General features: G+C 46.1%; 1 long non-coding RNA gene across 1 annotated transcript in view; it reads right to left on the reverse strand.

The window, feature by feature from the left end:
* Positions 1-6,633: 6,633 nt before the first annotated feature.
* LOC142829042 (uncharacterized) overlaps positions 6,634-22,239 on the reverse strand; it is a 211,515-nt gene continuing 195,909 nt past the window's right edge. Inside the window, exon 4 of the long non-coding RNA XR_012903238.2 lies at positions 6,634-8,125. This is a non-coding gene — a long non-coding RNA (uncharacterized LOC142829042). The remainder of the gene's footprint in view (positions 8,126-22,239) is intronic.

The raw sequence follows: 22,239 nt of genomic DNA on the forward strand, positions 1-22,239 counted from the left end.
CTCAGCCCAGCTACCCAAATAATATCCCACACTATTATGATCTGTTGTAAAAGCGATAAATCAATCTAGGACTCTATTTTCACTTTGTAACTTGGCAACAGCTAAGCAATAAGTATTTTGATGGTGCCAAGCCCAAGAGGCACAAAGCAACCCATTTCCTTCTCAGGGCAGAAACCCTTCTCAATTATATGCAACGAATCTTGAGTGTTTTTCATGAAAAAAAAATCTGAAAAATAAGAAAGGTAATTCTTTTCTTTTTAATTTTAAATCTGGGATATGTCCATTTCACTTCTGTGCCACCCAGGTGGACATGACGAAGGAATCAGTAATGAGAATTGTAAGGTCAGGATAAAGATAATCCAAAGCTTGGGTCTTAATTTCAAGGCCAATTTGCCTAGTGTCTCTGCAGTCAGTTCATGGAAATTTAGCAAATCTGACAGCTAATTAATTATAAAGGAAGACAGGAGACAGACCAGGCCTAGTGGTACAGGAGAATTCATCTGGTGTGTCACCCTACTTAAGGTGAATCCATTCTCTTAGCATGGGAGGGAATACCTCTAGTCAATTTTGTTTATCTTCCACATCTAAAAGGGAAATCAAACATGACATGAACAATTACCACTGCATTCTAGGGGAAATGCACTCTTAAAAAGAAAACATGAAATAAATTACAGGCTGATACCATATATTTCCTTTTGATTCTTTGGTCTATATTGAATGCAGCATTTATAAATCACGTTACACCAAACTGTAACATTTCAGCTTTGGAACATGCATTCACCGAGGAAGAATTCCACGCAAAGGGGAAGTACCCACTTACACAGCAGAGATAGGTAACACAACACTTCCAAATAATGATGATACTGTTTAGGCCAATAATATGCAAAAGAATTAATAGTCACGTTCGCCTCTATGGCTGGCAATTATAAATACAAAACAGAACCAAAAGCAACAGTCCTTCACAGCTGCATAGCAATCAGCAGCACTATAAATATGGGAACAGTTGCTGAAATAGTGTTTGGACTGTACAGAAAATGTGGCAGGTCTTTGCCGAGGCAAAAAAGCTAGAAACCCTGCAAGAACCTGGCAGGAGCTGTTGACATCAGTACATCCTGGCTTCCCAAATATCCGTGCCCGTTGCAAGACTTAGCTTCTGGAATTTGTGTTTTTCTTTCACTCTGAAAGCTGACTGTTGACACTTCCCCTCAAGTACAACGTGTGGAGGAGCTGCAAATATCAACAGGCAAATATGCCGGGATTCCAGTGGAGACAGTCCTGACCAAAGCTGCCGAAACACTCAACAGGGCTGACAGCATGCTGGCTAACCAGAGCACAACATCATCTGTTCTCATGGAGATCAAAGCAATCTCCCGTCCCTTGTAATCGTTACTACCCAATGCCACTGATGCGCACACGCTTCTGCAGTTTCACTTTCTCCTCCCTCCAACACTCCAGAATGAGGTTTGCCTCACCCCAGACAACAACCTGACCCATAATATCCTACTGGGCTCCGGTGCAAAAATGGGTACTGCAAAGAACTCCGGAACGTGAGAATTAAAAGCAAATTGCAGGGCTACTTCTGCAAATACGGTCCTGAGTGCGCACAAAACAATTACTTCCCCTTGAATTTGGCCTGCCCTGCCATTCACCATTCAAGGATGCTGATAAATGGGATGAGGTTCAGAGAAGAGTCCTGAGACTGATTCAAGCATTAGAAAACAAGCCTGAGAGGGAGAGACTCAATGATCTCAGTCTGGTTAGCTTGCTCAGGAGAAGGGTCGGGGCTGAGGTGGTCACGGATGGTCAGTATCTACTCAAGGAGCAAATACCTAATAATGGGTTTGTCACAGTGACAAAGCTATAACTTGATCCAATGACTGGACATTAAAGCTAAACAAATTCAGAGGGGAAATCAGACACACATTTTTAACCAAGAGAGTAATGAACCATTGGGCCTCTTTACCCAATAGCGTGCTAGATTCTCCATCGCTGCCCCTTTATAAACCAAGGCTGGATGTTCCTCTACAAGATCAGCTCCAGGATTGGTTTGGGGCAAGTTCTGTGGCCTCTATTAGAGAAGTGCTTAGACTAGATAGTGACAATACTCCCCGTCTGCACACTGGTAATGGGCTAAGAGAGGAGAACATGTCCTCTGCAATATCAAGTTCAGAGAAAGAATAGTGAAGGGCCTTTCCCTAGAGAGTTGTGGCCGATACACACACAACACGCCACTTTCCCGCCGTATTCTTACAGCAGAGGGTCTTGTCCCAGACTCCCTCACTTGAATGACACGTGTGTCCAACCTCGCTGATCAGCTGTGTGACAGAAACTTGCCAGGATGTAAATATCACCCTTCATCCTGTAGCCATTACACCGAACAAGTGCACTCCGCTGTTCCTCCCACCTTTCTTAACGACTGTGCATCCCACCCAGATGAACCGCTCGTGGCTCCCATCACCTGTGCCAAGTGGCGGGGAGGAGGAGCACAGCCTGCCCAGGTACCAGAGGAAATGTCTAGACAAGTGGCCCAGGGAAGTAGCTGCCAGACTGGGAGTTGAACAAACCCAGTCGGTTGCCGCTGCTTAAAGTCCCTGGGCTGGAACCTAGAGCAGAGGGTGGGCCTGCATTCTCCCCGACCCTCCCTATGTTGCTGCAGAGTCTGCCCCGGAGCCGGGAGACCAGGGCTATGGAGGGGTTTCACTCCAAACTGGGGACTAGCCTGTGATGAGGATGGCTCAGGAGTTGGGGCCCTGGCCTCTAGAAAAGAAGAGGCCGCCTGGAGGGTCACTGCGAGCCTCTGAGGCAAACACCAACCCTCCCGAAGCACCGGGCCCCCAGGACGTGGCCAGAGCTTGGCCACAAGTTCTAATAAACAATCTTTTTAAGCCCCCATGAGGTTATTTGTAAGTACACAAGCAATGGCTCCTAAGGACCCTGATAACAACTCAGTGATATGACAAAGCACCGCTTGAGCCACTTGCCAATGTACTTCACATCTAAAGCTGGTCTTAATTCATCACTGATACAAAGTGCAGAATTTGTTGCCGTCTGCAGATTGTGCTATAGAAATATGAAGTTTGGGTTTCTATGACAACGGGTGTCATAAATGCCAAAACTCTCCTTTCTCACTTTCTTTTCAGCTTGAGGATAAATCATGTATTTCAGTCCTTTGGGTTAACCGTTTCCTTCGTGCCAGCGAGGAATTAGCCGTGCATTTGGCCTGGGGGCAGCAGTGGGGATGTTCAAAGTCTCCTCCCACCCTGCCCCCGTCCTGCAAGAAGCGCGTGGCGCTTAGAAGTGCCGTGCCCCTCGCAGGGCAGGAGCAGACTTTGTGCGCTCTCCCTCCACCATGCCATTCAGGGCTTGGGGGAAGGGGGTGCATGACGTCTCCTTCTGCCCTGCCAGGAGCACACAGCAGTTCTAAGCGCTGTGAACACCTTCTGGGAGGAGTGGGGGGGACAGAAGGGGAGGAGACTTTGGGTGCTTCCCCCTGCCTCCCCGCCCTGATTGGCCTGGGGGTAGGGGGAATGGCAGGGCCTCCACAGGCTGGATCAACTTGCTTTGTGGGCCAGATCCGGCCCGTGGAGGCCCTATTGCCCACCCCGATCTAGACCATCCCTGGCAGGCATTTGCTCTTAAAAACTTCCAGTGATGGAGATTCCGCAACCTCCCCAGGCAATTTATCCCAGTGGTTAATCGTCCTGACAGGTAGGACATTTTTCACAATGTCCAACCTAAATCTCCCTTGGTGCAATCTCAGCCCATTGCTTCTTGTCCTGTCCTCAGATGTGAAGGAGAACAATTTTCTCTCTCCCCCTTAAACAACTTTTATTTGAAAATGGTTATCATGACCCCTCTCGGTCTTCTCTTTTCCACAGTAAACAAACCTACTTCTCTCATCTTCCCCAATAGGTCAGGTTTTCTAGATCTCTAATCATTTTCTGTGCTCTTCTCTGGACCTTCTCCAATTTGTCCACATCTGTCCTGAAATGTGGCACCCAGAATGGGACCCGATACTCCAGCTGAGACCTAATTAGTGCAGAGAAGAGTGGAAGAATGACTTCTTGTCTCTGGCTTTTAACAACTGTTAATATATCCCAGAATGATGATTTTTTCTTTGCAACAGTATCACACTGTTAACACAAATTTAGCCTGTAGTCCACTGTGGGTCATATGGCCCCTAGGCCCTTTCCGCAGTCCTTCCGCCAAAACAGACCTTTCCAGTTTTGCATGTATGCCACTGATGGTCCCTTCTTAAATGCATTTGTTCTTATTGAATTTTATCCTATTTCCCCTCAGACCATTTCTCTAGTGTGTCCAGATCATTTTGAATTACGACCCTATCTGCCAAAGCACTTGCAACCCCTCCCGGCTTGATATCATCTGCAAACTTAATAAGCATCCTCTCTGTGCCTTTATCTAAATCACTGATGAATACATTGACCAGAAGCAGACCTGATCCCTGCGGGCCCCCACCCATGGTGCTCTTCCTGCCTGACTGTGAAGTTGACTGTAAGTTGTACCCCACCTGCGGATGACTCTCGGCCGGGGATTCCTCCAGGGGAGTTTGGCCGTAGGGCTTTAGAGAGAGGCAAGTTGGTTGTGATTTTAGGGTAGCTCAGAAAACCTACAGCAAAGTCTGGCCTAAGTTCTGTCTCCAAGCAGGGTGGCCATTGGCAGAACACACAACAAGGCCCCTATCATTGGCGTGGAGGTAGCTATGATGTTCACCACAGTGGCCCCAGGGCCACGCTCGAGTGCAGGAACTGTTTCCACATGTCTGGAAGGGAGGGGACTGCATGATCACCTGCCACTCAACCAGAACACCTGGTCCAAAAGGGACCCTGGTGGCTCCAGGCAGCACTGCTGACCGGGCTATTAGAGTCTAATCAGCAGCCCAGAAGAGCTAAAGCCAGCGTCCTGCCAGCCTCAGCTCTGCACAGGGCTGGAAGTGGCCAGCATTTCTCTCTGGCCTCTAGGCAGAGAGGCAGCCCCGGTATGCTGCTCCTGCCCTATTACTACCTCTGTGGCTCCCATTGGCTGGGAAGGGCAGCCAATGGGAGCTGCATGTTGAGTGCCTGTGTGCATGAGCAGCATGCATCATGCAGAGGCCATACATGGTGGCCGCTTCTGAGAGCAACATGGAGCCAGGGTAGGCAGGGAACTGTGTCACCAACCAGAAGCTGCCTGAACTAAGTGCCAACTGCCAGGGCCTACATCCCACACCCTGTGCCCCAAATCAAATCCCTTTCCTGCATGTCCCAGAGCCTGCAGCCCCTCCTGCACACCAAACCCTTCAGCCCCAGCCTGTAGCTGCAGCCAGAGCCCATACACCCACCCCCCTGACCTGAGCCTGTTCTCTCACTCCAAACCCCTTGGACCAAGTCTAGAGTAACCTCCTGCTCCCCAAATCCTTCATCCTAAGTTCACACCCCTAGCTGGAGTCCTGCACCTCCGTCTCCTGCAACAGCCCTCACCTCTCCTACTCCCTGAACTCCTGCACCAGCCTAGTGAAAATGAGTGAGGGGGGGAAGACTGAGTGATGGAGGGAGGGGGCTGAAGTGAGTTAGGGGCAGGTCCTCAGAGAAGGGGCAGGACAGGGGCAGGGCCTCAGGGAAGGGAGCAGGAGGTAGGGTAAGCTTGTCTGGTTTTGGGCCATTAGAAAGTTGACTAGCCTGCAAAGAGACATTGCTTTTCTGTTTTCCCCTGGGCACCTAACAGATTTGAGACATGCAAAAGGTAATAAACAAGACTAAGAAAGGCAGCTCCTTTGCAGATTTCTGCCCATTCTTTGGTCCTGCAGTCCTCAAAGCTCAAGGGGACCGTGTCAGCTAGACTCTTTTGAAGACGACTAATGCTAAAAACAAACCAAGGGCTCTTTGGAGAGAACCACCATTAAACAGAAGATTCAGGATATTTTCATGTGTCCTTGGTCTGCTCCACTACTCAACTTGGAGCAGGGCTCATCCTTCCGCTCTGTGAGCTTGTCTTCCTTCTGCCTTGTTAGTTTCATTTTTGCTGCTGATGTAGCTGCTAGGACACTGGTGTGGCCCTGGCGAAAGGCGAGCATGAGGTTCAGGCATGAGATAGGAAGTGCAGCTAACCCACAACAAAATGCTAACACTGATGTCACAAAGGGCATGTCTACACTACAGACTTTTGTCGGAAAAATGCTTGTTTTTCCGACAAAACTTGAGGAACGTTCACACTACAAACATGTTCTTCCAAAAGAAAAAAAGTTTTTCCGGCATTGGTAATCCCCATTCTACAAGGAAGAAGCCTTTTTTATGAAAGAGCTCTTTCGCAAAAAGGCGAGTGTGGATAGGGAAGAGGAAGTTTTTTCGGAAGAAGAGGAAGAAAGAAAAAGCACAAGTGCCCTGGTGGCCATTCCATCCATAGTAATCATAGTTACATGTGAGAGAGTGTCCGTTCAGTCTGGACACTCTCTTTCGAAAAAGCAGATTGCTTTTTTGTTGTCCTTTTGCAGGGTGGACGCTCTCTTTCAGAAGACATTTTTTCAGAAGATCTCTTCTGAAAAAAGCTTCTTCTGAAAGAAGCCTGTAGTCCAGACATGGCCAAAAAGTGCTGTCAAATGCTCTAAGAAAACAAACTAAAATATAAAGTGTGGGAGCCATTAGAGAAACAAACTTTGTTAACAGTGAGGCGCTGGAGGAGATCCATTCTCACATATGATCATACACAACACAATCATAACTATGATTATGAAATTATTATCACACCCCTATTTCACTGGTCTCTTTCTTTAGCTCAAGTGTATAGCACATGTGGAAATTGCTGTATATGAATCAACCACTGGAGGAAGCCAGAGTGACAGTGTATTAATATGGGGTAACAGACATATTGTCCAAATATGAGGATTTTTATTGCATTCCTACTACTGACTTTATCTGATAACTTCCAAATAACTCCTGCCATTTGTAAGGTCATCGGTAATTAGTAAAATCCAAGGAACAAAAGCTCTCAGACAATGTTCTCCAAAATGTTCACTGAGAAATTAACATCTTGGCTGCTCTGGGAAAGAGCAGACAAGTATATTTTAAAATGATATTTGATAAGATGCTTTATATTCTCACAAAATGTCAGGTTCTTCTAACAAGAAGAAAATCAGAGGTTTTTGTTTGTTTTTATTGTTGGATTTAAATATGAAGTCGTAGTCTTCATGGGAAACAAAAGGACAGGAAGTTTTTGACCAGATCAATACTTTATCTTTAGCATTTCTCCGACCAACTAAAAAGTTCATTGTGAAGCTATTTTGCTCCATTTGTCAAAATTCTCTCACCTGTCTTCCATAACAACAGGTCCCCCAGTAACAATGGTCTGCCACCAAGAACCACCAAAGGTGCACAAAGTCCAACACAGGAGGTAAATGCCCAGCACCGCACAGCGTCAGGACACTTAGATGCTTCATGTGGATCGAAGACCCTAAATTCAAGCACCCCTGTTGGGATGTTACCATCGTGAAACATAAACACGTTTAAAAGAGAAAAAGGAGAACTCCTTCCCCTCCTGTGCTTGTAGAGTGCACCAATGCGGCAAAACACCAATTCACAATTAAAAGTACTTGCGGGGGAGTCCTATTTGAAGAGAACTACGTTAACAGGCACTAGGATCCTTTTTGTTCACACCCATAGCGCTATCATAGGAGAGCTACAGAGCAGCACGTGGGCGTACCCACGTACTTACATCACCACTCCAGGGCACACTGTGGGCAGTGAGGATTCAGCCCTACTCCCTGCATCCATCTGTTTGTTCAAGTAACAGTCTCTCTCTCTTCTTGCAGGCCAGTAATCACTTTCTACGTGACCGCTCTCGGTGCGGTAAGCCGGGGAGACAAGCAGCGCTGTAGTTGTTGGTATCGGTAGATCTGTGTCACACTCAGCCACCGTCAACTGATAATCTCCTCAGCGCACACTTGGGCAAATCAGATACTCTGACGGATGGCTTACTCCCACAGCTCCAGTCTCAAGGCACACTCTGGGCATTGCACCAGTACATGCAGGATGGTCTCATTCAAATTAAAACAGCACACGGAATCTCCATTTTAATTCACAGTCTTCTTCCTGTGTTAGATCTTCAGCATGCGAGGATGCCAGGTCCGTGTGTGCTAGGGAAGGCAAAGGTATAAAGTTAAAGACAGAAATGCAATGAGCCTGCAAGCCTCGAGGCCTGTAAGACAATAACGTAGCTAAACTAATCAAGACAGAAGGCCCCAAAGCCTGAGCATAAGTAGCTACCCAGGCGTAACCTAGCTCACAAGATATTACGAGACAGGATGCTATTATGCCAAAATGACTGATGGGTAACCACTCGATGCCAGTTTACACCAGCTTGAGATATCGTAAAGTTGGATAAAGCCCTTCAAGTTCGCCAATATCCGCTTTGTATCCACAGATCTACTTCTCTGCAGAGGTGGATGCAGAGATCCTCGGACCATTTTTGCAGACTGTGGTTTGGATGTGGACACAAATATTGCATCAGCGCAGGGCTCTGAAGTTAGGCCTATCAGCAGATGTCCAACCACAAGACTATCATAGTAACTAACAGATGTATATGCTAATGAGCTTGGCCCGGTAACCTGTAGAAGGTCATCTCAATAGGGTAAGGAAATACAAACATAGGGGCTATCAGGCAGTCCAGGGCTTTATAAAGGAGTGAGTCAGCGACCAGGGAGCTTGCGAACAGGAGTTGCTAACAGGGAGTTTGGAGAGGGAGTTCTCCAGATAAAGGAGGAAGCTAATACAGGACCCTTGAGGGAAGTGGCTGTCTGTAGTGTGTGTTTGTTTGTGTTTGTGTTTGGTGTTTTCTTGCTGCGTGCTGAGCTTGTGTTTGGCTGTTTGTTTTGTTCTTTCCCTTCCCTCTCCCTCCTCCTCCCCATGGAGTGTGTGCTATGGCTGGTAAGTGGAAGCTGTAAGCTTCTAATCAGGGTTTGAAATCTAGAAGCCTCGGCTCATTGGTTGAGTCTTAATCAGGGGAGGGGCTATCAGGCAGTCCAGGGCTTCATAAAGGAGTGAGTCAATGACCAGGGAGCTTGCGGACAGGGGCTGCTAACAGGGAGTTTGGAGAGGGAGTGGGAAGGGAGTGAGACATTCGCCATACTTTAAAATCCTTCGACTACATTCCTGCCCTTCAAGGAGGCATTTAATAACAACTGAAGAATCTCTCCGAAGGAAGGCAGGGATGGATGGTGATAGGTCTGCTGTTGTTACCTGCACAGTATGTGCCATGTTTGTCTTCTTCCTGGAAGACAGAAGGCATTTCATCTGCACTAAGTGCAAGCTGGTCACCATTTTGGAAGAAAAAATTAGAGGACTTGAGGCCCAAGTATCGACCCTGCGTTCCATCAGAAAGGATGAAGACTTCCTTGATAGAAGGCAGCATTTAATCCTGCAGGCAGAGCAGGCTGAAGAGCCAGTGAGGGCAGTACAGGACAAGGAAGAGAACTGGCAGCATGTAACCTCTAGAAAAAGGAGAAGACAAACTCAGGTACCCCCCAGGTAAGTAACCACTATCATGCTCTCTCCACAGGCACAGTGGTGGAGAATGCTTTGGCAGGGACCTCTCAGGGAAGAAATCAGAAGGGAACACCATCTACTGGAAGCCTGGGATGCGTAGTCCTAGGGATGGGGGTTCCACAACCATCACCGCCAAGAGAAGAAGACGTGTGGTGGTGGTCGGGGACTCCCTCCTAAGAGAGACTGAGTCATCCATCTGCCGTCCAGACCTGGAATCTCGAGAGGTGTGCTGCTTACCGGGAGCTCGCATTCAGGATGTGACCAAGAGTCTTTCAAAACTGATCAAACCTTCAGATTACTACCCCTTCTTGCTTCTCCATGGAGGAACTAACGATAGGGCCAAGAATGACCTTGAGCGGGTCACAGCAGATTAGGTAGTGCAGGGAAGAAGGATCAAGGAATTTGAAACGCAAGGGGTGTTCTCGTCCATCCTTCCAGTTGAAGGAAAAGGTCCAGGTAGAGATCGTCGAATTGAGGAAGTAAATGAGTGGTTGCGCAGGTGGTGTCGGAGAGAGGGCTTTGGTTTCTTTGACCATGAGATTCTGTTCTGGGCACAAGGATTGTTAGGAAGAGATGGGATCCACCTAACCAAGAGAGGAAAGAGCATCTTCACGGGCAGGCTTGCAAAACTAGTCAGGAGGGCTTTAAGCTAGGTTCGTTGGGGAATGGTAACCAAAGCCCTGAGGTAAGTGAGGAAGTCAGACACCGGGAAGAATCACAAGGAGAAACGAGCAACAAAGGAGGACCCCTGATTCGGATGGAGAAGGCAGGGTGAGCAACTGGTTAGCTAAGGTGTTTGTACACAAATGTGAGAAGCCTGGGAAACAAACAGGAAGAATTAGAAGCCCTGGCCCAGATGAAGAACTATGATTTGATTGGAACAGAGACTTGGTGGGATGACTCGCATGACTGGAGCACTGACATGGGAGGGTATAAACTGTTCAGGAAAAACAGGGAGGGGAGAAAAGGAGGAGGAGTTGCATTGTATGTAAGAGAGCAGTATGATTGCTCGGCGCTCCAGTATTTAGAGGGAGAAAAGACTGTTGAGATTCTATGGGTTAAGTTTAGAGGTGGGAGCAACAGGGGTGATGTTGTGGTTGGTGTCTACTACAGGCCACCGAATCAGGTGGATGAGGTAGATGACGCTTTCTTTGGAGAATTGAGAGAAGCTTGCAGATCGCAGGCCCTGGTTCTTGTGGGGGACTTTAATCACCCTGACATCTCTTTGGAGACCAATACGGCAGTACACAGACAGTCCAGGAAGTTTTTGGAGAATGTTGGGGATAACTTCTTGGTACAAGTGCTGAAGGAACTGACCAGGGGCCATGTGCAGCTTGACCTGCTGCTCACAAACAGGGAGGAACTAGTAGGGGAAGTACAAGTGGGTGGCAACCCGGGAAGCAGTGATCATGAAACGGTCGATTTCAGGATCCTGACCAAAGGAAGAAAAGAGAGTAGCAAAATACACACTCTGGACTTCAGAAGAGCAGACTTTGACTCCCTCGGGGAACTGATGGGCAGGATCCCCTGGGATGTAACATGAAGGGGAAAGGAGCCCAGGAGAGCTGGCAGTATTTTAAAGAAGCCTTATTAAAGGCACAAGAAGAAACCATCCTGATGCGCAGCAAGAAAAGCAAATATGGCAGGCGACCAGATTGGCTTACCGGGAAAATCCTTGGTGAGCTTAAACACAAAAAGGAAGCTGACAAGAAGTGGAAACTTGGACAGATGACTAGGGAGGAGTATAAATATATTACTCAAGAATGCAGGGGGTTATCAGGAAGGCAGAAGTGCAATTGGAATTGCAGCTAACAAGGGACGTGACGGGTAACAAGAAAGGGTTCTACAGCCATGTTAGCAATAAGAGGGTGATCAGAGATGGTGTGGGACCCTTACTGGATGAGGGAGATAACCTCATGATAGATGATGTGGGAAAAGCTGAAGTACTCAAGGCTTTCTTTGCCTCTGTCTTCACGAACAAGGTCAGCTCCCAGACAAATGCACTAGGCAACACAGTATGGGAAGGAGGTGGACAGCCCTTGGTGGGGAAAGAACAAGTTAGGAACTATTTAGAAAAGCTAGATAAAACACAAATCCCTGGGTCCAGATGTAATGCATCTGAGGGTGTTGGCAAATGTCATTGCGGAGCCTTTGGCCATTATCTTTGAAAACTCGTGGAGATATGGAGAGATCCCAGATGATTGGAAAAAGGCAAATGTAGTGCCCATCTTTTAAAAAAGGAAGAAGGAAAATACAGAGAACTACAGACTCATCAGCCTTACCTCAGTCCCTGGAAAAATCATGGAGGGGATCCTCAAGGAATCCATTTTGAAGCACTTGGATGAGAGGAAAGTGATCAGGAATAGTCAACATGGATTCATGAAGGGCAAGTCGTGCCTGACCAATCTGATTAGCTTCTATGATGAGGTAATTGACTCTGTGGACATGAGGAAGTCAAGTGATATACCTTGACTTCAGCAAAGCTTTTGATATGGTCTCCCACAATATTCTTACCAGCAAGCTAAGGGAATGTGGATTGGATAAAATGGACGGTAAGATGGATAGAAAGCTGGCTAGACTGTCGGGCCCAACGGGTAGTGAGCAACGGCTCGATGTCAGGTTGGTGGTCGGTTTCTAGTGGAGTGCTGCAAGGATCTGTTCTTGAACTGGTTTTGTTCAACATCTTTATTAATGACCTGGATGAGGGGATGGATTGCACCCTCAGCAAGTTTGCAGATGACACTAAGCTATGGGGAGAGGTAGATACGGTGGAGGGCAGGGATAGGGTCCGGAGTGACCTGGACAGATTAGAGAATTGGGCCAAAAGAAATCTGATGAGTTTCAATAAGGACAAGCATAGAATCCTGCACTTGGGACAGAAGAATCCCAAACATTGTTACAAGCTGGGGACCGACTGGCTAAGTAGCAGTTCTGCAGAAAAGGACCTGGGGGTTACAGTGGATGAGAAGCTGGATATGAGCCAACAGTGTGCCCTTGTAGCCAAGAAGGCTAATGGCATATTAGGAACATTGCCAGCAGATCTAGAGAAGTGATTATTCCCCTTTATTTGGCTCTGATGAGGCCACATCTGGAATATTGTGTCCAGTTCTGGGCCCCCCATTATAGAAAGGATGTGGACGCATTGGAGAGGGGCCAGTGGAGGGCAACCAAAATGATTAGAGGGCTGGAGTGCATGACCTATGAAGAGAGACTGGGGGATTTGGGTCTGTTTAGTCTGCAGAAGAGAAGAGTGAGGGGGGATTTGAGAGCAGCCTTCAACTTCCTGAAGGGAGTTTCCAAAGAGGATGGAGAGAGGCTGTTCACAGAAGTGGCGGATGGCAGGACAAGGAGCAATGGTCTCAAATTACAGTGGGAGAGGTCTAAATCTTAAATAATCTTAAATAATTAATATAATTAATACACAACCACTAGATCAGGCAATAATACTGAGCATGACAAATTGGAAAAAAATAATGAAAGGCTTAATAGTTTGATGCTTTATACATTTTGAATACATGACACAGAGTTTTTGGAAGCTGTTTTTCCTTCTTGTGTAATATTTCAGCACAGAGCATGGAAGTTCCATTTCTCCATGGCAGCCGTTCGATTTACAGCCTATTTATAACACAACATATCACCGTTGTGAGAAATGAGTTTCACAATTTCACCATAAAGAGTTCCACAGATGAGTTGCCCCACAGTGCAAAGAGAAAGAGGTTTTAATAATCGAACGTCGTGAGTTGCTACCTTGAAATTCAAACTGAATTACAGGCAGAATGTTAAAACCTGTTTCCAGAGCTGAGAATGAACAGGAAGAACCAGTACATTCATCTTCAGAGTGTGGCAATGGCTACATTAGCCCAGAGCTGTCAGGGGTCCTGAGGTTACATTATTCCACTGAGTGAGAGGAAATGCTCTTTGGGTGCCTGCAGAGAAGCTTTTCAAAGGGGGAAAGAACTTCACAGTAGTTCTCAAAAAAAAAAAAAAAAGAGGGGGGGAAATGTGAGAAAGCAGTACCAGGGTACGTCTATACAGCGACGCTATTTCAGGATACTTCCAGTAACCCAAAATAGCTATTCCACATCTTTTAAGCAAGCCCGTTATTTCAAACTATAACAGACTCGCTACTCTGATGTCCCTGCAAGCCTCGTTCCACAAGGATTAAGGGACATTTTGGAATAGCGCCAAATTACAAAATAAGCTATTTTGAAATTAACTAAAAATAAGCTATATGATTTGTGTAGCTCAAATTGCGTAGCTTGTTTCAAGATAAGGGTGCAGTGTAGACACCCCCTTTTCCCCCAAGATTTAGGTATTTTGATGGCATACTAGTACTGATTCAAAGCACAATGAAATCAATAGGAGTCTTTTCATACACTTCCTGGGGCTTTGGGTGAGATCTTCACTGGAAAGAAGAGGCTCCAGTAAACTCAAAACTTCCACTATTCAGGCAAAAAATGAGTCCTCGGCAACATTATTTTGGGTCAATTCTCCACACCCAGAGAGCTGAAGACCACTATTTGTGCAGGTCTGTGCTATGGTTCAGGAGCGAGTGTCTATAGCAGCTGAGTTGCTCTACCAGTGCTTTAAGGAAATAAACTCTAGGCTTCAGCAGTCTGGGATGCTCCAAATAAGAAGGATGTTAAAGCCCCTTCTGCCTCCAGGACAACTTTTCCCTTCCCAAAATATGGAGAGAAATGATTCCGATCCTCCACATTTTGTCTCACATGGAGAGAGACATTTTGATTAAAAACTAAAACAATAGAAAACCAGCCTGGCCCACATTCACTGGATTAAAACCGGCTCAACTGAGCAGTCTCAAAACGTAATTGTAAACAGGGAATCTTGCTTAGAGGGTGTGTTCCCAGTGAGCTCTTGCAAAGATCGGCTCTTGCTACTACGCTAAGGAACATTTTGATCAATTACCTGGAAGGACACATAAAATCACCCCCGAGCGCTGGTTTACGACACAAAATTTGAGGATGTGGTATACGAGGAAGAGGACAAGTCCCTGACACAGGGTGAGGGACCTGGATCGCTTGAGCCAACCACATGTGTTTTAGAGAGTTGAACGTAATTGTGCATGGCGCAGGACAAAGAACGTCAGCTGTACTTGCAGAAGAGTGGCGTCTCCCCTGGGAGCAGTGACTCTGAAAAAGACGTAGGGATTGAGAAGAGTAAAGGCTGAACATGGGTTCCCAGTGTGATGCCGTGGCCAAAAAGGGCTAATTGTGATCCCTGGAGGGAATGACGGAGGGCTTTTGAGAAGGGAGGACAAAGATTATTTTAATGCTTTATTTACCATAGTTATTTTATTTGGTGGAACCATTGTGGAAAAAACTTTTCCAGTTCTGGTGTCCACAATTCAAGAGGGATGTCCACAAAATGGAGAGGTTCCAAAAAGAGCCAGGGGAATAATTAAGGACTGGAAAACATTTACATTGCTCAGACCCAGCAAATGAGAAAGGAGGCTTCTGTGATGCAAAGGAAGAACTTTAACAGGAAAGTGCTAATGCTTGTTCATTTGAAGGCAACGGTTCACGATCTGTGATCACCGACGGTCAAAGACTCCAGATGCATTCCTCTCTCCCCTCCCTCACAGCAAGTGCCCACATGGGTGGTGACCCTGTCAGCTTGTTTTCGGAGAGAGGAAGCTATTCGTATAGAGAGGAGGAAGAATTCATCCTCTCAGGGCTGTTTGGATTCTAAGGGGGCAGAATACCTGAACTGAAGTTGTGGAGTTACTCTGGCTAGCCCAGAGAGACGTTTGGAACTGACAGATTTCTACATCTCTGCTCCAGTTTGGAATTACAAACTGTGACTCATTTGTACATATATTTTACCTGCTGTAACCTCTCAAAAACTCATTGGTTTTGCCTAGCTAATAAACCAGTAGTCGGCTTACTACAGAAATGGCTGCCAGCATTGTCTTTGATGCGAGGTCGGGGATGCAAATTGATCTGGGTGAGTGACTGATCTCTTGGGACTGGGTGTATCTTGGAATATTTGTGGTTTTGTGAGATACGGAACCATTTATCCAATAACCCACCCTGTCTGGATAGCCAGATTGTCTCTGTAGGTAGCCCAGTCTGTTTACGTATGGGACTGTCTGTGACTTACAGAGTTCACATTTGTTACCGGGTTGGTGAACTCTAATTGCAGAACACACCACTAGCTTGAAGTATTTACCCCGCTCTTGGCAGTCTGTGCCATGGGAGGCACTCACAGTCATGAGACACTCCACACATGTGGGACGACAACCTCATTGTACAGAGGAGGAACCAAGCCATAGAGTGTTTAAGTGACTTGACAAAGCCACACAGGACTTATGTGGCAGAGCTGAGACTTGAAACCCTAGCTCTTGAGCCCAAGTCAGGGGCTGTATTGTGAGATCTTCCCATCAAATCCCAAAGGGGTTTGAGCTGGGTTTCAAGTGCTGTGAGAAATGACTAATCTTGTGGATTGCAAGATCTCTCGCTGAAGCATCACCAAGATGATTGGGCAAAAGGCTCTGCCGGTATAAACTGGTGCAGCTCCATGGACTTCAGCAAAACTGTGCAAACTTGCACCAGCTGTGAATTTGGCCCATCATTTCATACACCAATTGCAGAATTTTAGCTAGTCCTAGATAACTGGAAACAGCACAAAGGACACAAAGGAGGAAAAACTTCCTGTCGTGCGATAAGAGGGAAAGTCCTCTCATGGGTTGAGAACTGGTTAAAAGACAGAAAACAAAGATCAGGAGTAAATGGTAAGTTATCAGAATGGAGAGAGGTAACTAGTGGTGTCACCCAAAGGTCAGAACTGGGATCCATCCTACTCAACCTATTTTAAATGATCTGGAGAAATGGGAAAACAGTGAGGTGGCAATATCTGCAGATGATACTAAACTGCTCAAGATAGTTAAGACCAAAGCAGACTGTGAAGAACTTCCAAACGATCTCACAAAATTAGGTGACTGGCCAACAAAACGGCAAATGAAATTTAATGTTGACAAATGTAAAGTAATGCACGTTGGAAAAAATAATCCCAACTATGCATACAATATGATCGGGAGAAATTTAGCTACAACAACTCAAGAGCGAGATCTTGGAGTCTTTGTGGCTAGTTCTCTGAAAACATCCACTCTGTGTGCAGCGGCAGTCAAAAAAGCAAATAGAATGTTGGGAATCATTTAAAAAGGGACAGAGAATAAGACAGAGAATATCTTATTGCCTCTATATGAATCCATGGGATGCCCACAACTTGAATACTGCATACAGTTGTGGTCACCTTCTCTCAAAAACATTATATTGGCATTGGAAAGGGTTCAGAAAAGGGCAACAAAAATGATTAGGGATTTGGAATGGTTGCAATATGAGGAGAGATTTAAAAGACTGGAATTTTCATCTTAGAAAAGAGGTGACGGGGGGGGATAATATAGAGGTTTATAAAATGATGACAGGTGTGGAGAAAGTGAAAAAGGAAAAGTTATTTACTTTTTCCCATAACATAAGAACTAGGGGTCACCAAATGAAATTAATAGGTTGCAGGCTTAAAACAAACAAAAGGCAGTTTTTCTTCTCTCAGTGCACAGTCAACCTGTGGAACTCCTTGCCAGAGGATGTGGTGAAGACCAGGACTTTAACAGGGTTCAAAAAAGAACTAGATAGATTCATAGAGGTTAGGTCCATCAATGGCTATTAGCCAGGAGGGGTAGGAATGGTGACCCTAGCCCCTGTCAGAGGCTGGGAATGGATGACAGGGGAGGGATCACTGGATGATTCTGTGTTCGGTTCAATCCCTCTGGGGCACCTGGCATTGGCCACTGTGGGCGACAGGACACTGGGCTGGATGGGCCTTTGGTCTGACCCAGTCTGACTGTTATGTTCTTCCTTTTCTTTGGAAAAGTTAAACTTCCTCAGTGTGCTATGCCACCTGACTGGTGAAGGATGGTCCTTTTCAGACAGATGATTTGCCATTGGAATTTGCTTCTTAATTTAAAATCCCCAGGTGGCATCAACAGGCCATGGCAGCACCAGAGTCAATAGGGCCAGCCCCCACAACTGGTGTATAGTGGCCTGGCACCAGTGCCATCAGCACAGCAGGATCTGGCTGCTGCTTTTCCATCCCCTTCTCGGCCACCATTTTCTCTTCTTCAGCATTTAAGGAAAGAGTCTAACCAACCTGATTGCCTTCTATGACAAAGTACCAGGCTCTGTGGACACGGGGAAGTCACTGGATGTGATAGGCCTTGACTTTAGCAAAGCTTTGGATACGGTCTCCCACAATATTCTTGCCAGCGAGCTAAGGGAGTATGGATTAGATAAATGGACGGTGAGGTGGATAGAAAGCTGGCTAGACTGTCAGGCCCAACAAGGAGTGATAACAAGCAGAGCCTCCACACTCCCCAGCCTGTTAGTTCAAAATAAGGGGCTGGCTATTTTGAAATAATAACTCCTGCTTTCCTCGGGAAATGAGTTTATTTCAGAATAGTTATTTCAGGAGTTATTATTTCAACTGTAGTTATTTTGACATTATTTCCTAGTGTAGACATGCTGTGTGTTCAGGGCAACCTAGGGGTATCTCCACATTGCTGTCGTGCCTGGAGACTGTCAGGATATAGGAGGCCTCCAGGCACAAGTGGTGAATCTGACCCCAAGAGGATACTAAAAATGGAATAAAAAAACTTAAAGCAACAATGGTCCTGTAGCAACTTAAGAGACTAACAAAAATCTATAAATAGCATCATGCGCTTTCGTGGGCACAGCCCGCTACTTCAGATGACAAATATCGAGACACCAAAAACGGAGAAAAATCGAATCACTGAAAAGGGATTTGGGTCTCTTTAGGTGACAGAGTCAATAACTATCCAGTGTAGTTTGAGGCAGAAACTATAAAATAGTCACAAGAAAAATACAAAACTGTCCAATTAGTAACCCCCTAGAATATTGAGCAGAAAATAAATCGGGAGCATGGTGCATTTGCAATGATTTTCTCCCCTTTTCCCCTCAGTCCAGAGCACGGCTGTGGGGGACGGGGGGCGGGAAGCTGACTATCAAATTACCAAGCTGACTCTGCATTAGCTGAAATGAGGAGAAAACAGACATGCAATACGACAATGTGGTGGCCTCCTGCTGCCACTGAATTCAGGGCCAGAGAGTTCAATGGGCACCAGACTGGACCTGACGGATCTCTCTGCAACGACAGATCACTTTGCAAGTCAGAGATGCAACAAAAGACCACAGAGATAGCACCTGGGTATAAACTGTTCTGACTTAAGGCCTTGCCTATCCTTCCAGCTCTGCAGTGCTGTAGCGCTTAGGGAAGGTGCTATCCGTGGGAACGCTTCTCATGCTGGCATAAATACTCCACTTTCCCAAGAGGTGGTGTCAACAGAAGTCCTCCATTGACATCGGACTGTTTACATAGGGAGTTAGATCAATATAATTACAACACTAAATTATGCTAGGATAACTGTAGAATAGAACAGGGATTATACAGTGGTATCTTCCACTACCATTGGATCCACTCTTGCACCGTCTTATACCAGCCATTTTGTGTGCACATCACACACACACACACACACACACACACACACACACACACACACACACACGCCCCAGAGACCTTACAATCTAAGTAAGAAACTATGATGTGAAATTTCAGTGAAGGCAGTTGGCGTATTGAGAAAAGAGAAGATTTTGAAATAACTTTTTAAAGGGTTTAAAGAGCTCAAAGGCAGAGAGACTATCCCATTGTGATATACATCATAAACTTAACTCAAATAAGATAACAAATATTTGGAACATCTGACTGGGAAATGAACTTTAAAAAAAATGTTCAATCTCATGTGGGTTTGAAGGCTAAATATTCAAACACTGAGAGATGGACATGTGAAAATCTAGATGACATGTTACAGCATGAACACGTGCCAAAAGAAACATCCTTGCCTGGCATTAGATGGGAGGCATGAATGACATATTTCACCTTTTTGGAATATAAAATGCATGTAACTATTTCTGTTTCACATAGGTGCCAAGTCAGTGGAAGTAGAATTATAGCTGTACATTTGTAATTCCCAGCGGAAGGTTCTGTGGGCAGCTGGGCTAATTCAGACAAATTAAATGCCCAATTGCTCCCAGCCTCAGTGAATGCTGTAGTCATTAACATGTTTGTATGAATCCGGAGGAAGGGTATGAGAAAGCTCAGAAGACAAAGCTCCAGGCAGGCAAATTCGTGCTCAGGTCAGCAAAGGAATCGCTGTTCCTCTTAGACCACGTATGTGGAACGCAACGTTTTACGGGAAATCAGATGCTTCCAGAAGTCCCTGTCCTTGCTTTCCCTATTGTGCAGTAGGTGTAAATGCTGTCTACAGCTACTCAGGGAACAGCTGTTTTCATTCTCCATAAGGCTGTGGAACGTAACAAGTCTAGGATCAGGCATAACAATTTGCTTTTCTGTGATGCTGAAGGAGCTCCCTGATTTCAGTAATGTCACTTGCTGGACTCATATTGTCACCACATGCGTGGGGTTTATTCCAGTTCACAGCCATGCTCAGCAAATTGCCTTTCTGTTGCTGTCAAGTCTCTCAGGACTAAAACAGCTTTTGGAATTACCCGGAATTGAAGTGGATGAGCGTGGGAGGGGGAAATCACAGGTATTTACAGATAATGTGACTCAAGCGACGTTCCAGGAGATTAATCTGTCAATTTAAATAACCAGGAGTCCAGCGTGAGATGGCAACGTTAGGCCATGTGAGGCTGGGGCCCACACAGGCTGCAAATTGATGGAGACAGTTGCCATTTGAAAGCTCACTTTGCCGTGATGGCTTTCAGAGATTGAGAATATGACACCTTCACGAGCGCCTGACTTCCAGGGCAGGGGTAGGAGTGGCTTCCAAACGCCGTAAGACCATAAGAATGGCCATCCTGGGTCACACCAATGATCCACCTCGCCTAGCAACCTGTCTCTGACACTGGCTGTAGAAAGGCTTCCTGGGAATGTACTGAAGACGTCAGCGATGCAGCGATCCACCCACCTTCCACTCCCGGCTTCGAGCAGTCAGAGGTTCAAGGATGTGCCCTCGACCATCTTGGCTAAAATCCACTGAGGGACTGGTCCTCCATGAGCTTTTCCAGTTCTTTTTTTGAACACATTTTTGTTTTTGTCTTCATAACATCCAGTGCCAGATTTACACACAAGCTACAATTTAAGGCTTCAGATTATGAGGGGACTCAACCAACACACACACACACACACACACACACACACACACACACAACTGGTTTTTAGTTGCATCCTTGCCTGTGTACTGGTATATCCTTGCCATGGATCATCACCTTGTAGTGATGGAGAGGCTTGTGTGTTCCAATGACCCCCAAGAACGATGTTGCTGGAGTCACATACCCCCTTAGGGTCTCCATGGCAGAACGGTTCCAGACAAAGTGTGATCCTAGCTATCCTCAATGGCAGAGCAGATGGAAGAGAGCTGCACTATGGAGGTGAAACTGTTGTGTGATGTGACCATGGCTGTAAAGGAGGATGACGGCTGAAGCAGACAGAGGATTGCCAATCGTTGTGGGGTCCAGGCCATTGGTTTCAAGCACCAGTCTCCCCACGGGGTTTAACATCGATATTGCTGCAACTAGAAGAGCTGACAAAGAAAAGGAGGAGAAAGGGGGATACAGCTACTTCTGGAAGGGAAAATCTTTCGGTGAACCTCAGCTGTATGGAGCAGGCTTTGCTATTAAGAATAAACTCATAAGGTGCCCCTCTGAGCTGCCAGCTGGCATCAATAAGCGGCTTGTGACACTCTTCTGGATAATCAAGCACAGCTCAGCTGGGTCTCTGGCATGGAATGGAACCTGGCATGCCAGTGCATAGGTTTTGTGCCACCAGATTCCACTTGTGCTGCAGAGACATAATACCTTTCTCCAATTCTTTTTTCAGAAGATGCTTTTCTGACATTTGGCCCATCTATACGGGGCCAAATGTGGGAAAAATCTCCTCTTTCAGAAGAGCTCTTATTCCTCATAAATTGAGGAATACAGGGCTTCTGAAAGAGCATGCCCGCTTTTTCAGAAACTGATCTGAAAAAGTGGACGCGTCCCCTGGAGTCTACGAAAAGCTATGTAGCGTAGACATAGCCTCAGCTAGAAACCATTCTATTGGAGACCCACAAAAAAGATCGGATCGTTCTTCTCGGGGATTTCAATGCACGTGTTGGATGAGACTCAGACCTGTCGAAGGGAACAATCAGGAAAGAAGGAGTTGGCAAAAGCAACTCAGATGGAATCCTGCTCCTGACCGAGTGAGCTGAACATGAGCTTATCATGAACACCTTTTTCAATGAAAGGACAAGTTCAAAACATCTTGGAGATGCCCATGTTCACACCACTGGCATTGTCTCGACTAGGTCATAATTCATGCTCACGATCGCAGTGACACACATCACACAAGAGCAATGACAATGACAATGACAATGACTGCTGGGCTGATCATCGCCTCATTCAAACCACAATTAAAATTAAGATCGCCCCCAACTGGAGGCTGCAAAAGAAATAGATCAGGTGCAAGCTAAAGGTTCAAGATTTGAAGGATCCCATTAAGCGTGACCACTTCCAAGCAGTCTTAGAAGAAAAGTTTCCATCAGTTTCCAGAAGAAACTGAGGAACAATGGAGCCAGCTGAAAGCTGAAACCATTAGCTACCCCACTAGACAGCAT

The sequence above is a fragment of the Pelodiscus sinensis genome, chromosome 5 (genome assembly GCF_052426305.1).
Source record: "Pelodiscus sinensis isolate ZL-2025 chromosome 5, ASM5242630v1, whole genome shotgun sequence".
NCBI classification, from domain to species: domain Eukaryota; kingdom Metazoa; phylum Chordata; order Testudines; family Trionychidae; genus Pelodiscus; species Pelodiscus sinensis.